Consider the following 15,329-nt stretch of genomic DNA (forward strand, 5'->3'; position numbering starts at 1 on the left):
TCGGAAATGGGATTAGATTATGATGTGTCAACCGTCCCAACCTTACCAGTACGGCCATGTTACCCCTTATGCGACGGGGCTATGTTGATTACTCTGGTCGGTGCTAGCAAAGAGCCACATTACTAGTGGTGGGTTGATGTGTGGTCACTCTCGTGATGGGGTCGTGCCAGGTAGGACAACTATGCCATTTTTATGAGTTCCAGGCACACCGTTGGTCCCTGCATGGTTGATACTGTCCAGAGTTGGTGCTCGTAAGACGTACAACATGTGGGTTGGGTACCAATCGAGTGGACCTCTTTGCCTAGTATCGTCAGGGGAAAGGCATTGATCGGGTACTTACCTCGGGTATATTATATACCACGAGTCATGGATGACACGAAAGTTTCCTGGATCTCGTGGGTCCAGCGCACTACCTCTGTAGAGTGTAAAACTATTCAAATAGCCGCGTCCACGGTCAAGGACCGTTGGGTGGTGCTGCTTAAACTACGTCCAGACATTTCCGCATAAACCAAGTGTGTGTGAGTTGTGATAAAAGTGAGTTATTATGAAAGCAACGATATGACCAAGTTTGGTGACTTGGCATATAGGGTGAACCCGGATGGCTCAACCCTCGACAAATATATTGATATCTGTAACCTGTTCTTCAAAAGTAATTCTTTAACTTGATGCATATTCATGATCTTCCACCATGATGAGTTCCACCAAAGATGCATGTTACTGTTATCCTTCACTTTCACTATTCATGTCATAGGCTGCTTGCGAGTACATTAAAAGTACTCATTGGCTTGCCACTGGTTATGTTATTTACCAGACATGAAGGACCGGAGTTTGGAGATGAGTACGTATTTGGAGACGCCCCTGCGAACTAGGACGCTTCTGAGTCAGAATGCATGTCGGTGTAGGCTTGATGGCATGGGCACCCGCTTAGCCCCTATGTTTTCCGCTATTAGTTTTATCAGTATGATTTGGCCTTAGTCCCAACCTTGTGAACTTGACCATTCGGTCATGTGATGTAATAATTTGGTACTCAGATGTAAGACTCTTATTATTTCAGTATCTGTGTGTTCAGTGAGCATTGATCTCTAGGATCACTGAGCACGGTCATTCAGCGATCTCGACTTGTAAGTCAGGGTCCCCACAAGGTATATGAGTTCTCTGGTAGCGCGACGGCGTGACGGCGATGGTGGTGGAGCTAGTCCAGCAGGGCTTCACCTAAGTACCGCTGAAAACTAGACTAGAGGAGAAACGAATCTAGAGAGAGGGTACCATGTGGCTAATTGTTGTGTCTGAAAAATCCTCAAAAGCTCTAGTATATATAGGAGGAGAGAAGCGAGGTCGCCGGCCCTAGGGCTGCTCCTTTGGCTTGGCCGACGTGGGAGGAAAGGAGGAGTCCTCCTCCAATCCTACTCCTAGTAGGATTCCCCTTCCACTTGCAAACCTTTTCCACCTTTTGTATTTTTCCCTTATTTCCTACTCCAGCCGCATGGGCCCTTAGAGGTGGCGTAGGCCAGCCCACCAGGGGCTGGTTTGCCTTCTCTCTTGGCCATGAAGCCCTGGGGTCGTCACATCCCTCCCGGTGGTGCCCCGGCACCCTCCCGGCACTCCCGGTGCACTACCGATGAACCCGGAACTTTTCCGGTGACCAAAATAGGACTTCCTATATATCAATCTTTACCTCCAAACCATTCCAGAGCTCCTCGTGACGTCCAGGATCTCATCCGGGGCTTTGAGCAATCATCGGTCACCAACACCTATAACTCAACTATACTGAAATGTCATTGAACCTTAAGTGTGCAAACCCTACGGGTTCGAGAACTACGCAGACATGACCGAGACACTCTCTGGTCAATATACAATAGCAGGACCTGGACGTCCATATTGGATCCTACATATTCTATGAAGATCTTTATTGGTTGAACCTCTATGTCAAGGATTCAGTTAATCCCGTATGTAGTTCCCTTTGTCGTTCGATATGTTACTTGCCCGAGATTTGATCATTGGTATCTCTATACCTAGTTCAATCTCGTTACCGGCAACTCTCTTTACTCGTTCCGTAATACAAGATCCCGTGACTAACTCTTTATTCGCATTGCTTGCAAGGCTTATTGTAATGTTGTATTACCGAGTGGGCCCCGAAATACCTCTTAGTCACATGGAGTGACAAATCCCAGTCTTGATACATGCCAACCCAACAGACACCTTCGGAGATACCTGTAGAGCACCTTTATAGTCACCCAGTTACGTTGCGACGTTTGATACACACAAGGTATTCCTCCGGTGTCCGGGAGTTGCATGATCTCATGGTCACAGGAACAAATACATTGACATGCAGAAAATAGTAGCAATAGACTGACACGATCATATGCTACGTTCATAGTTTGGGTCTTGTCCATCACATCATTCTCCTAATGATGTGATCCCATTATCAAGTGACAACATTTATCTATGGCCAGGAAACCTTGACCATCATTGATCAACGAGCTAGTCAACTAGAGGCTCACTAGGGACAGTGTGTTGTCTATGTATCCACACATGTATTTGAGTTTCCAATCAATACAATTCTAGCATGGATAATAAACAATTATCATAAACAAGGAAATAAAATAATAAACAATTTATTATTTCCTCTAGGTCATATTTCCAACAACCTCCTAGATTGGTTAGGTGTCGCTTGGGGCCTCCTAGTGCATGTTGTGGAGTTGAACCAAGATGTTTGTAAGGGCAAGGAGATCGCCTACTTCGTGAAGATCTACCGTGAGTAAGGCTATTCCTTCATGGACATAAGCTATGGTGGGATAGACAAGGCCGCTTCTTTGTGGACCCTCCGTGGGTGCAGCCCTCCATAGACTCTCGCAGCCGTTACCCTCCTTGGGTTGAAGTCTCCACTAACATGGACGTACGATAGCGCCATCTATCGGAACCATGCCAAAAATTGCCATGTCAACCTCATGCATTTGATATCCTTACCTTACTCCTCTACATTACGCTTGCATGTTTTACTTTCTGCTGTTATACTCTTAGAACTGCATGTGTAGGGTGACTTAGACTTGTTCAACTCCTAGATTTCTGCCCTCCTAGAAATTAGGTTAGGCTAGAATTTTATCTTGACAAGTAGTCTATTCACACACCCCCCCCCCTCTAGACACATCTTCTATCGATCCCTCACCAGTGACTTCAAAAGATAGAGAAAAGATGTGTGTCGGCCCCTATGCTTCAGCCATAGGCTCTAGCGTGTATGCAATGTTGTTCACAAAACCTGATGTCAGCCTTGCCATAAGTATGGCAGGAAGGTTTCAAAGTGATACAGAAATGGAAGACTTGACAACGGTCAAGAATATTTTGAAGTACCTGAAAAGGACTAAGGAAATGTTTCTCGTGTATGGAGGTGATCAAGAGCTCGTCGTAAAGGGTTACGTTGATGCAAGCTTTGACACTGATCCGGATGACTCTAAGTCGCAAACCGTATACGTATATATTCTCAATGGGAGTGCGGTAAGCTGGCGCAGTTCCAAGCAAAGCGTGGTAGCTGATCTACATGTGAAGCGGAGTACATAGCTGCCTCGGAGGCGGCTAAAGAAGGTGTCTGAATGAAGGAGTTTGTGACAGATCTTGGAGTTGTGCCTAGTGCATTGGATCCAATGACTCTTTTATGCGAACACTTGTGCCATTGCTCTAGCCAAGTAACCGAGGTATCACAAGAAGACCAAACACATAAAGCGACGCTTCAATTCCATCCGCGATTACATCAAGGAGGGGGACATAAATATTCGCAAAGTGCACACGGATTTGAATGTTGCAGATGCATTGACTAAGCCTCTTCCACGAGAAAAACATGATCAACACCAGAAATGTATGGGTGTTAGATTCATTACAATGTAAATAACCTAAGTGGTGTGAGCTAGATTATTGACTCTAGTGCAAGTGGGAGACTGTTGGAAATATGCCCAAGACGCAATAATAAAGTGATTATTATTATATTTCCTTGTTCATGATAATCGTTTATTATCCTTGCTAAAATTGTATTGATTGGAAACTCAAATACATGTGTGGATACATAGACAACACACTATCCCTAGTGAGCCTCTGAAGGACTAGCTCATTGATCAAAGATGGTAAAGGTTTCCTGGCCATAGACATGAGTTGTCATTTGATAACGGGATCACATCATTAGGAGAATGATGTGATGGACAAGACCCAAACTATAAACGTAGCATATGATCCTGTCAGTTTACTGCTACTGTTTTTCTGCATGTCAAGTATCTATTCCTATCACCATCAGATCATGCAACTCTCGGACACTGAAGGAATGCCTTGTGTGTATCAAACATCACAACATAACTGGGTGACTATAAAGGTGCTCTACAGGTATCTCCGAGGGTGTCTGTTGGGTTGCCGTGAATCGAGACTGGGATTTGTCACTCCATATGATGGAGAGGTATCTCTAGACCAACTCGGTAATAGAACATCACAATGAGCTTGCGAGCAATGTGACTAAGGAGTTAGTCACGGGATCTTGTATTACGGAATGAGTAAAGAGACTTGTCGGTAACGAGATTGTACTAGGTATGGAGATACCATCGATTGAATCTCGGGAAAGTAACATACTAATGGACAAAGGGAATAGCACACGGGATTGATTGAATCCTTGACATTGAGGTTCGTTGGATAAAGATCTTCATAGAATATGTAGGAGCTAATATGGGCATCCAGGTTCTCTTGTTGGTTATTGACCGGAGATTGTCTCGGTCATGTTTGCAATGTTCTCGAACCCGAGGGTCTACACATCGAAGGTTCGATGACGATATAAGCATAATGGAGTCATTGTGTTCGTGACGGAAAGTTGTTCGGAGTCCCGTATCAGATCCCGGATGTGGCGAGGAACTCCGGAATGGTCCGAGGTGAAGATTGATATATAGGATGAAGGTCATCAAAGTCCTAAAGTGTTCTGAGGTGCACCGAGGGAACGGCGGAGTGACGAAAGGGGTTTCGGGAGGCCCCGCCAATTGTTGGGGGGCTCATGGGTCTAGGAGAGGGGGCACCACAGCCCACCATGGGGGCGGGCGTAGCCCCTCACCCCAGCACACTACGGTCGAAGGGGGGAGGCTGTTGGGGAACGTTGCATGGGAAACAAAAAATTTCCTATGCACACGCGATACCTATCCATGGTGATGATCATCTACGAGAGGGGAGAATGAATCTACATGCCCTTGTAGATCGCTAAGAGGAAGCGTATATAAGTTGGTTGATGTAGTGGAACATCTTCCTGATCCAAATCACAGCCCGTCCCGCGATTTCATCACGATCCGTCTCGCGATCCCATCCCAATCTAGTGTCGAACGGACGACACCTCCGCGTATAGCACACGTACAGCTCGATGACGATCGCCGCATTTTTGATCCAGCAAGAGGGGCGGAGAGGTAGATGAGTTCTCCACCACGGTGTTGTGGTGGTGGTGGTGGTGAACTAATCCAGCAGGGCTTCTGATACGTCTCGAGCGTATCTATAATTTTTTATGGTTTCATGCTATTATCTTGTCAAACTTTGGATGTTTTATATGCCTTTTATATCTTTTTTGGGACTAACTTATTAACTCAGTGCCAAGTGCCAGTTCCTGTTTTTTCCGTGTTTTTGACCCTTTTCAGAAGAAGATTTGAAACAGAGTCCAAACGGAATAAAATCCCCGAAAAGATTTTTTCCGAAACAAAAGAAGATCGGGAGACGTGAGAACCAAGGCAGGGGGTCCCCAGGGACCCCACAAGCCCCTCAGCCCCGGCCAGGGGGGAGGCCGGGCCTCACGGGATTGTGGGCCCCTGGACCTCCTCTGCCCTAGGTTTTGCGCCTATATATTCCCTAAAATCCCAGAAAAAATCAAGAGATCATCGAAAATACTTTTCCGCCGCCGCAAGCTTCTGTCTCCGCAAGATCCCATCTGGGGCACGTTCTGGTGTCCTGCCGGAGGGGGGATTCGGACACGGAGGGTTTCTACATCAACACCATGACCTCTCCGATGATGCGTGAGTACTTCACCATAGACCTACAGGTCCATAGCTAGTATCTAGATGGCTTGTTCTCTCTCTTGGATCCTCAATACAAAGTTCTCCATGATCTTCATGGAGATCTATTTGATGTTATGTTCTTTTGCGGTGTGTTTTGTCGAGATCCGATGAATTGTGGATTTATGATCAGATTATCTATGAATCTTATTTGAGTTTCTTCTGATCTCTCTTATGCATGATTTCATATCCTTGTAATTCTCTTCGAGTTGTGTGTTTTGTTTGGCCAACTAGATCTATGATTCTTGCAATGGGAGAAGTGCTTGGTTTTGGGTTCATACGGTGCGGTGACCTCACCAAGTGACAGAAGGGGTAGCGAGGCACGCATCATGTTGTTGCCATCAAGGGTAAAAAGATGGGGTTTTCATCATTGGTTTGAGATTATCCCTCTACATCATGTCATCTTGCTTAAGGCGTTACTCTGTTCGTCATGAACTTAATACACTAGATGCATGCTGGATAGCGGTCGATGTGTGGAGTAATAGTAGTAGATGCAGAAAGTATCGGTCTACTTGTCTCGGACGTGATGCATATATGTATGATCATTGCCTTAGATATCGTCATGACTTTGCGCGGTTCTATCAATTGCTCGACAGTAATTTGTTCACCCACCGTAATACTTGCTATTTTAAGAGAAGCCTCTAGTGAACACTATGGCCCCCGGGTCTACTCCACACCATATTTTCAGCCTTACACTTTTACTTCGTTGCACTTTCCGCCTTCAGATCTCAATTTGCAACCAATCTTGAAGGGATTGACAACCCCTTTATAGAGTTGGGTGCAAGCTCTTTTGTGTTTGCGCAGGAACTCTGGACTTGACAAGATTCTCCTATTGGATTGATACCTTGGTTCTCAAACTGAGGGAAATACTTACAGCTCCTGTGCTGCATCACCCTTTCCTCTTCAAGGGAAAAACCAACGCAAGCAAGTCTCCGTCAACGTGTCAATTTCTGGCGTTGTTGTTTGAGAAGTAGCAGAAGGATTCCTGACGTCATTGCTGGGGAAGGACTTTTGTTGCCATAGCAAAAGGATTTCTGACGTCGTTGCTGGGGAGGATCAAGTCAAGAACTCATCCAAGTAAGTTTCGCAAACTCATCTCTTGCATTTTTTTTTGTTTCCAGTTGCCTCTCGTTTTCCTCTCCCCCACATCACAAATTCGCCTTTTTCGTTCGCCCTTTTCTCTCGCCTGCCCTTTGTTCGCTTGTGTGCTTGATTGCTTGCCGAAGTCACCATGAATGAAAACACCAAACTTTGTGACTTCTCGAATACTAATAATAATGATTTTATTAGTACTCTGATTGCTCCCGCCACTAGTGCGGGGTCATATGAAATCAATGCCGCTTTGCTGAATCTTGTTATGAAAGAGCAATTTTCCGGCCTTCCTAGTGAAGATGTCGCATCCCATCTCAATAACTTCATTGAGCTTTGCGATATGCAAAATAAGAAATATGTGGATAATGATGTGATTAAATTTAAGCTTTTTCCTTTCTTGTTGTGAGATCGAGCAAAAACTTGGTTTTCGTCTTTGCCCAAAAATAGTATCGATTCTTGGGATAAGTGCAAAGATGCTTATATATCCAAGTATTTTCCGCCGGCTAAGATTATCTCTCTCCGTAATGATATCAATAATTTTAAGCAACTTGATCATGAACATGTTGCACAATCTTGGGAGAGAATGAAATTGATGATTAGAAATTGTCCCGCTCATGGCTTGAGTCTTTGGATGATTATACAAATCTTCTACGCTGGCTTGAATTTTGCTTCTAGAAATATCTTAGACTCTGCCTCAGGTGGAACGCTCATGGAAATCACGTTAAGAGAAGCCACAAAACTCCTAGACAATATCATGACGAACTACTCTCAGTGGCACACTGAAAGGTCACCTACTAGTAAGAAAATACACGCTATGGAAGAAATTAACTCGTTTAGTGTGAATATGGATGAGTTAACGAATTTGGTTTCTAGTAGAAGTGCTCCTTTAGATCCTAATGATATGCCCTTGTCTTCCTTGATTGAGAGTAGCAACACTAGCTTGGACGTTAATTTTGTTGGTAGGAACAATTTTGGCAACAACAATGCTTTTAGAGGAAACTATGTTCCTAGGCCTTTTCCTAGTAACACCTCTAATAACTTTGGCAACTCCTACAACAATACTCATGGAAATTACAATATATTACCCTGTGATCTAGAGAGTAATATGAAAGAGTTTATCAACTCACACACAAAATTCAATGCGTCCATAGAGGAAAAACTACTCAAAATTGACGATTTGGCTAAGAGCGTTGACAGAATGTCTAGTGATATTGATGCTTTGAAAGTAAGATGCGCTCCTCCCAAGATCAATATGGATGAAACTTTGAAAGCTATGCGTGTTTCCATGATTGGGAGCAAACAAAGAACCGCCCAAATTCGTGCTAGACATGAATGGCTTAAAAAGGCGTGTTCTCGTGATGAGAATCACGAAGATCTTAAAGTGATTAGTGTGACTCCCATTGAATCTTTGTTTTCTTATGTCAAACCTAATGATGATGGGGCTGGATATGAATCCACTTTGGTTGAAAAGAGACCCAATGATTCGGAGTCCATCTATCTTGATGCTAAAAGCATTGAAAGTGGAGTTGGAGATATTAAAACTTTCAGTAGTAATGGAATTACTACTTTGGATTTCAAGGAATTCAATTATGATAGTTGCTCCTTGATTGAATGCATTTCCTTGATGCAATCCATGCTAAACTCTCCACATGCTTATAGCCAAAACAAGGTCTTTACCGATCATATCGTCGAAGCTATGATAAAATCTCTTGAAGAGAAACTTGAATTGGAAATATCAATCCCTAGAAAGCTTCATGATGAGTGGGAACCTACTATCAAAATCAAAATCAAAAACTATGAATGCAATGCTTTGTGTGATTTGGGTGCTAGTGTTTCCGTGATTCCAAAGTCTTTATGTGATGTTCTGGGTTTTAATGAGCTTGAAGAGTGTTCTCATAATTTCCATCTGGCGGATTCTACTGTCAAGAAACCCATGGGAAGGATCAATGATGTTCTTATTATTATAAATAGGAACTATGTACCCGTGGATTTCATTGTGCTTGACATTGATTGCAATCCTACATGCCCTATTATTCTTGGTAGACCTATAAATAAGAACTATCGGTGCTATCATCGATATGAAGGAAGGGAATATTAGATTTCAATTTCCTTTAAAGAAGGGCATGGAACACTTTCCTAGAAATAAAATAAGATTGCCTTATGAATCCATGATGAGGGCTACTTATGGTTTGAGCACCAAAGACGATGATACGTGATTCTATCACCTTATGCCTAGCTAAGGGCGTTAAACAATAGCGCTTGTTGGGAGGCAACCCAATGAATTTATTTCTTTTTCTTTATGTTTTTTTGCGTCCACACCATCACAATTATATTGTGATTGTGTTTTTTGTGTTTATTTTTGTGTTTGAGCCAAGCAAAACCTTTATGACTAGTCTTTGTGAGGGTTGTTTAATCCTGCTGGAAAAAGACAGAAACTTTTCGCTCACGAGGTGATTTTTCATTTTTCCTAAGAAAGAGATTTTGATTTGATTCTTTTTGCTGATGCTTGATATGCCTTTTTCCCAGGCATTAGTTATTGTTCAGCATTTTTGAGATAACAGAAGTATATGAAGTATACAGATTGCTACAGACTGGTCTGTTTTTTACATATTCTATTTTTGTTGAGTTGGTTGCTTGTTTTGATGAAGCTATGGATAGTTTCGGGGGGTACTAGCCATGGAAAAGTGATAATACAGTATCCCAACACCAATATAAATAGAAATCAAGATTTCTACAGTACCTAAAGTGGTGATAATTTGTTTTCTTGTGCTAATGTTATCACGAGTTTCTGTTTAAGTTTTGTGTTGTGAAGTTTTCAAGTTTTGGGTGATGCTCTCATGGACAAATAGATAAGGAGTGGAAATAGCTCAAGCTTGGGGATGCCCATGGGATACCTAGCCAAATTCAAGGACACCAAAAAGCCTAAGCTTGGGGATGCCCCGGGAAGGCATCCCCTCTTTCGTCTTCAATCCATCGGTAACATTTCTTGGAGCTATATCTTTATTCACCACATGATATGTGTTTTGCTTGGAGTGTCTTGTATCTTAGGAGTCTTTTCTTTTTGTTGTGTCACAATCATCCTTGCTGCACACCTTTAGAGAAAGACATGCACTCATCGTGATTTCTCTAGAATGCTCATCGTGCTTCACTTATATCTTTTGAGCTAGATATTTTGCTCTATGTGCTTCACTTAGATCTTATAGAGCATGACGGTGCGTGACTTGGTAGTTGGCTTATGCTATGAAAGTAGTCCCAAGGGTGATAGGTATCCAAAGAGGATACAAAAAAACCTCCATCTTCATGTGCATTGAGTAGAAAGAGAAGTCTTGATTCCTCTCAATTAGTTTTGAGACATGGATTTGGTAATATTAAGAGCTATGTTAGTAGGGTGTTGTGAATCTAGAAATACTTGTGTTGAAGTAAGTGATTCCCGTAGCATGCACATATGGTGAACCGCTATGTCAGGAAGTTGGAGCATAATTGATCTATTGATTGTCATCCTTTGTGTTGAGGTCGGGATCGCGCGATGGTTAACACCTACCAACCCTTCCCCTAGGAGTATGCGTTTAGCACTTTGTTTCGATTACTAATAAAAACTTTCGCAACAAGTATGTGAGTTCTTCATGACTAATGTGAGTCCATGTTATAGATGCACTTTCACCTTCCACCATTGCTAGCCTCTCTAGTGCCGCGCAATTCTCGCCGGTACACAAACCCACCATATGCCTTCCTCAAAACAGCCACCATACCTACTTACTATGGCATTTTCATAGCCATTCCGAGATATATTGCCATGCAACTCCCACCGTTCCGTCTCATGACTTGTGCCGTCACTTTCATATTGCCATCGCATGTTCTTAAGATAGCTAGCGAGATGTTTCAACATCATACACGAAGCTAAATCGTTGCACATCCCGGTACACTGCCGGAGGCATTTCCTATAGAGTCATCATCATCTTGAGCTGTGAGTAAATAAAAGTGTGATGATCATCATTATTAGAGCATTGTCCCGTGTGAGTAAATAAAAAAAGTCGGAAGAGCCCAAATAAAAAAAAAGAGAAAAGAAAAAAAAAGCCCAAGAGCCCAAATAAAAAAAGAGAAAAATAGAGAAGGGACAATGCTACTATCTTTTTCCACACTTGTGCTTCATAGTAGCACCATGTTCTTCATGATTGAGAGCTTCTTGCTTTGTCACTACCATATTCTAGTGGGAATCTTTATTATATAACTTGGCTTGTATATTCCAATGATGGGCTTCCTCAAATTGCCCTAGGTCTTCGTGAGCAAGCAAGTTGGATGCAGACCCACTAGTTCTCCTTTTGAGATTTCACATACTTATAGCTCTAGTGCATCCCTTGTATGGCAATCCCTACTCATTCACATTGATATCTATTAATGGGCATCTCCATAGCCTTTTGATACGCCGAGTCAATGTGACCATCTCCTCCTTTTTGTCTCACAACCACCACCACACTCTATTCCACCTATAGTGCTATATCCATGGCTCACGCTCAAGTAAGAGTGCGAAAACAATTACTTGGCCAATACCGGGGTTGTGCATGATTTGCATTAGTTGTGTGAGGATGATGGAGCATAGCCAGACTATATGATTTTGTAGGGCTAACTTTCTTTGGCCTCGTTATTTTTAAAGTTCATGATTACCTTGCTAGTTTGCTTGAAGTATTATTATTTTCATGTCAATAGCAAACTATAGTTTTGAATCTTACGGATCTGAACATTCTTCTCACATGAAAGAAGTTGCAAAGGACAACTATGCTAGGTAGCATTCAACATCAAAAATTCAGTCTTTATCACTTCCCTACTCGAGGAATAGCAGGAGTTAAGCTTGGGGATGCTTGATACGTCTCCAACGTATCTATAATTTTTTTATGGTTTCATGCTATTCTCTTGTCAAACTTTGGATGTTTTATACGTCTTTCATATCTTTTTTGGGACTAACTTATTAACTCAGTGCCAAGTGCCAGTTCCTGTTTTTTTCGTGTTTTTGACCCTTTTCAGAGGAAGATTTGAAACGGAGTCCAAACGGAATAAAATCCCCGAAAAGATTTTTTCCGAAACAAAAGAAGATCGGGAGACGTGAGAACCAAGGCAGGCGGTCCCCAGGGACCCCACAAGCCCCTCAGCCCCGGCCAGGGGGAAGGCCGGCCCTCACGGGCTTGTGGGCCCCCTGGACCTCCTCTACCCTAGGTTTTGCTCCTATATATTCCCTAAAATCCCAGAAAAAATCAAGAGATCATCGAAAATACTTTTCCGCCGCCACAAGCTTCTGCCTCCGCAAGATCCCATCTACGGCACGTTCTCGTGCCCTACCGGAGGGGGGTTTCGGACACGGAGGGCTTCTTCATCAACACAATGACCTCTCTGATGATGCATGAGTAGTTCACCATAGACCTATGGGTCCGTAGCTAGTAGCTAGATGGCTTCTTCTCTCTCTTGGATCTTCAATACAAAGTTCTCCATGATCTTCATGGAGATCTATTCGATGTAATCTTCTTTTGCGGTGTGTTTGTCGAGATCCGATGAATTGTCGATTTATGATCAGATTATCTATTAATCTTATTTGAGTTTCTTCTAATCTCTCTTATGCATGATTTCATATCCTTGTAATTCTCTTCGAGTTGTGGGTTTTGTTTGGCCAACTAGATCAATGATTCTTGCAATGGGAGAAGTGCTTGGTTTTGGGTTCATACCGTGCGATGACCTCACCAAGTGACACAAGGGGTAGCGAGGCACGCATCATGTTGTTGCCATCAAGGGTAAAAAGATGGGGTTTTCATCATTGGTTTGAGATTATCCCTCTACATCATGTCATCTTGCTTAAGGCGTTACTCTGTTCGTCATGAACTCAATACACTAGATGCATGCTGGATAGCGGTCGATGTGTGGAGTAATAGTAGTAGATGCAGAAAGTATCGGTCTACTTGTCTCGGACGTGATGCCTATATGTATGATCATTGCCTTAGATATCGTCATGATTTTGCGCGGTTCTATCAATTTCTCGACAGTAATTTGTTCACCCATCGTAATACTTGCTATTTTGAGAGAAGCCTCTAGTGAACGCTATGGCCCCCGGGTCTACTCCACACCATATTTTCAGCCTTACACTTTTACTTCGTTGCACTTTCCGCCTTCAGATCTCACTTTGCAATCAATCTTGAAGGGATTGACAACCCCTTTATAGTGTTGGGTGCAAGCTCTTTTGTGTTTGCACAGGTACTCTGGACTTGACAAGATTCTCCTACTGGATTGATACCTTGGTTCTCAAACTGAGGGAAATACTTACTGCTCCTGTGCTTCATCACCCTTTCCTCTTGAAGGGAAAAACCAACGCAAGCAAGTCTCCGTCAACGTGTCAATTTCTGGCGCTATTCTTTGAGAAGTAGCAGAAGGATTCCTGGCGTCATTGGTGGGGAAGGACTTTTGTTGCCGTAGCAGCTTCGCCTAAGCACCGCCGAACTAGACTAGAGGAGAAACAGATCTAGAGAGAAGTAGAGGGAGCACGTGGCAATTAGAGTTCGCCCGGACCTCTAAAATCTCTACTATATATAGGAGGGATGGAGGGGAGGAGGCAGCCTCAAACCCTCAAGGTTCGGCTTAAATTGGTGGTGGAGGAGTCCTACTCCAATCCTACTAGGAGTAGGATTCCTCCTCTCCACTTGGAAACCTTTTCCACCTTTGGGTTTCTTTCCTTCCCACCTCCAATCTGCCTTGGTCTTTAGTGGAGGATTCGGCCATCCCACTAAGGGCTTGTACACGTCCTCCCACAGCCCATGAGACCCTTTGGGGTGGGTGGGCCCACCTGGTGGACCCCCAGAACCCATTCGTCACTCCCGGTACAGTGTCGGAAATACCTCAAACTTTTCCGAAGTTCAAAACCCACTTTACTATATAACAATCTTTACCTCTGGACCATTCCGGAGCTCCTCATGATGTCCGGGATCTCATCCGGGACTCCAACAAGTTTCGGTTACCAAACACACATAACTCAATAATACCGAAACGTCACCGAACCTTAAGTGTGGAGACCCTGCGGGTTCGAGAACTATGCAGACATGACGTGAGACACTCCCCGATCAATATCCAATAGCAGGACCTGGATGTACATATTGGATCCTACATAGTCTACGGAGATCTCTATCGGTTGAACCTCTATGTCAAGGATTCATTTAATCTCGTATGTTGTTCCCTTTGTCCTTCGGTATGTTACTTGACCGAGACTCGATCACCGGTATCTCCATACCTAGTTCAATCTCGTTACCCGCAAGAATCTTCACTTGTTCCATAATACAAGATCCCGTAACTAACTCCTTAGTCACATTGCTTGCAAGGTTTGTTGTCATGTTGTATTACCGAGTGGGCCCCGAGATACCTCTCCGTCACACGGAGTGACAAATCCCTGTCTTGATCCATGCCAACCCAACAAACACCTTTGGAGATACCTGTATAGCACATTTATAGTCACCCAGTAACATTGCGACGTTTGATACACAGAAGGTATTCCTCCGATGTCCGGGAGTTGCATGATCTCATGGTCATAGGAACAGATACATTGACATGTAGAAAACAGTAACAATAAACTCACACGGTCATATGCTACATTTATAGTTTGGGTCTGATACGTCTCCATCGTATCTACTTTTGCAAACTCTTTTGCCCTTGTTTTGGACTCTAATTTGCATGATTTGAATGGAACTATCCCGGACTAACGCTATTTTCAGCAGAATTGCCATCGTGTTGTTTTTGTGCAGAAACGAAAGTTCTCGGAACATCCTGAAAATTTACGGAGAATATTTCTGGAAAATATGAAAAATACCTATGCAAATATCCACCGAAGGGGATGGGCCAGTGGGCCACAAGCCCTGTTGCCGCGGCCCCCCTGGCCGCGGCAACCAAGCTTGTGGGGCCCACGTGGGTCTGCCGCCCCCAACTCCAGATCTATAAATTCACTTTCGTCCAGAAAAAATCAGGAGAGAAGATTTCATCGCGTTTGCGACATGGAGGCACCGCCACATCCTGTTCTTCATCGGAGGGCAGATCTGGAGTCCGTTTCGGGCTCCGGAGAGGGGAAATCGTCGCCATCGTCATCATCAACCTTCTTCCCTCTCCAATTCCTTGAAGCTCTTCATCGTTCGTGAGTAATCTATTCGTAGGCTCGCTGGGCGG

Source organism: Hordeum vulgare, chromosome 2H, assembly GCF_904849725.1.
Source record: "Hordeum vulgare subsp. vulgare chromosome 2H, MorexV3_pseudomolecules_assembly, whole genome shotgun sequence".
Classification (NCBI taxonomy): Eukaryota; Viridiplantae; Streptophyta; class Magnoliopsida; order Poales; family Poaceae; genus Hordeum; species Hordeum vulgare.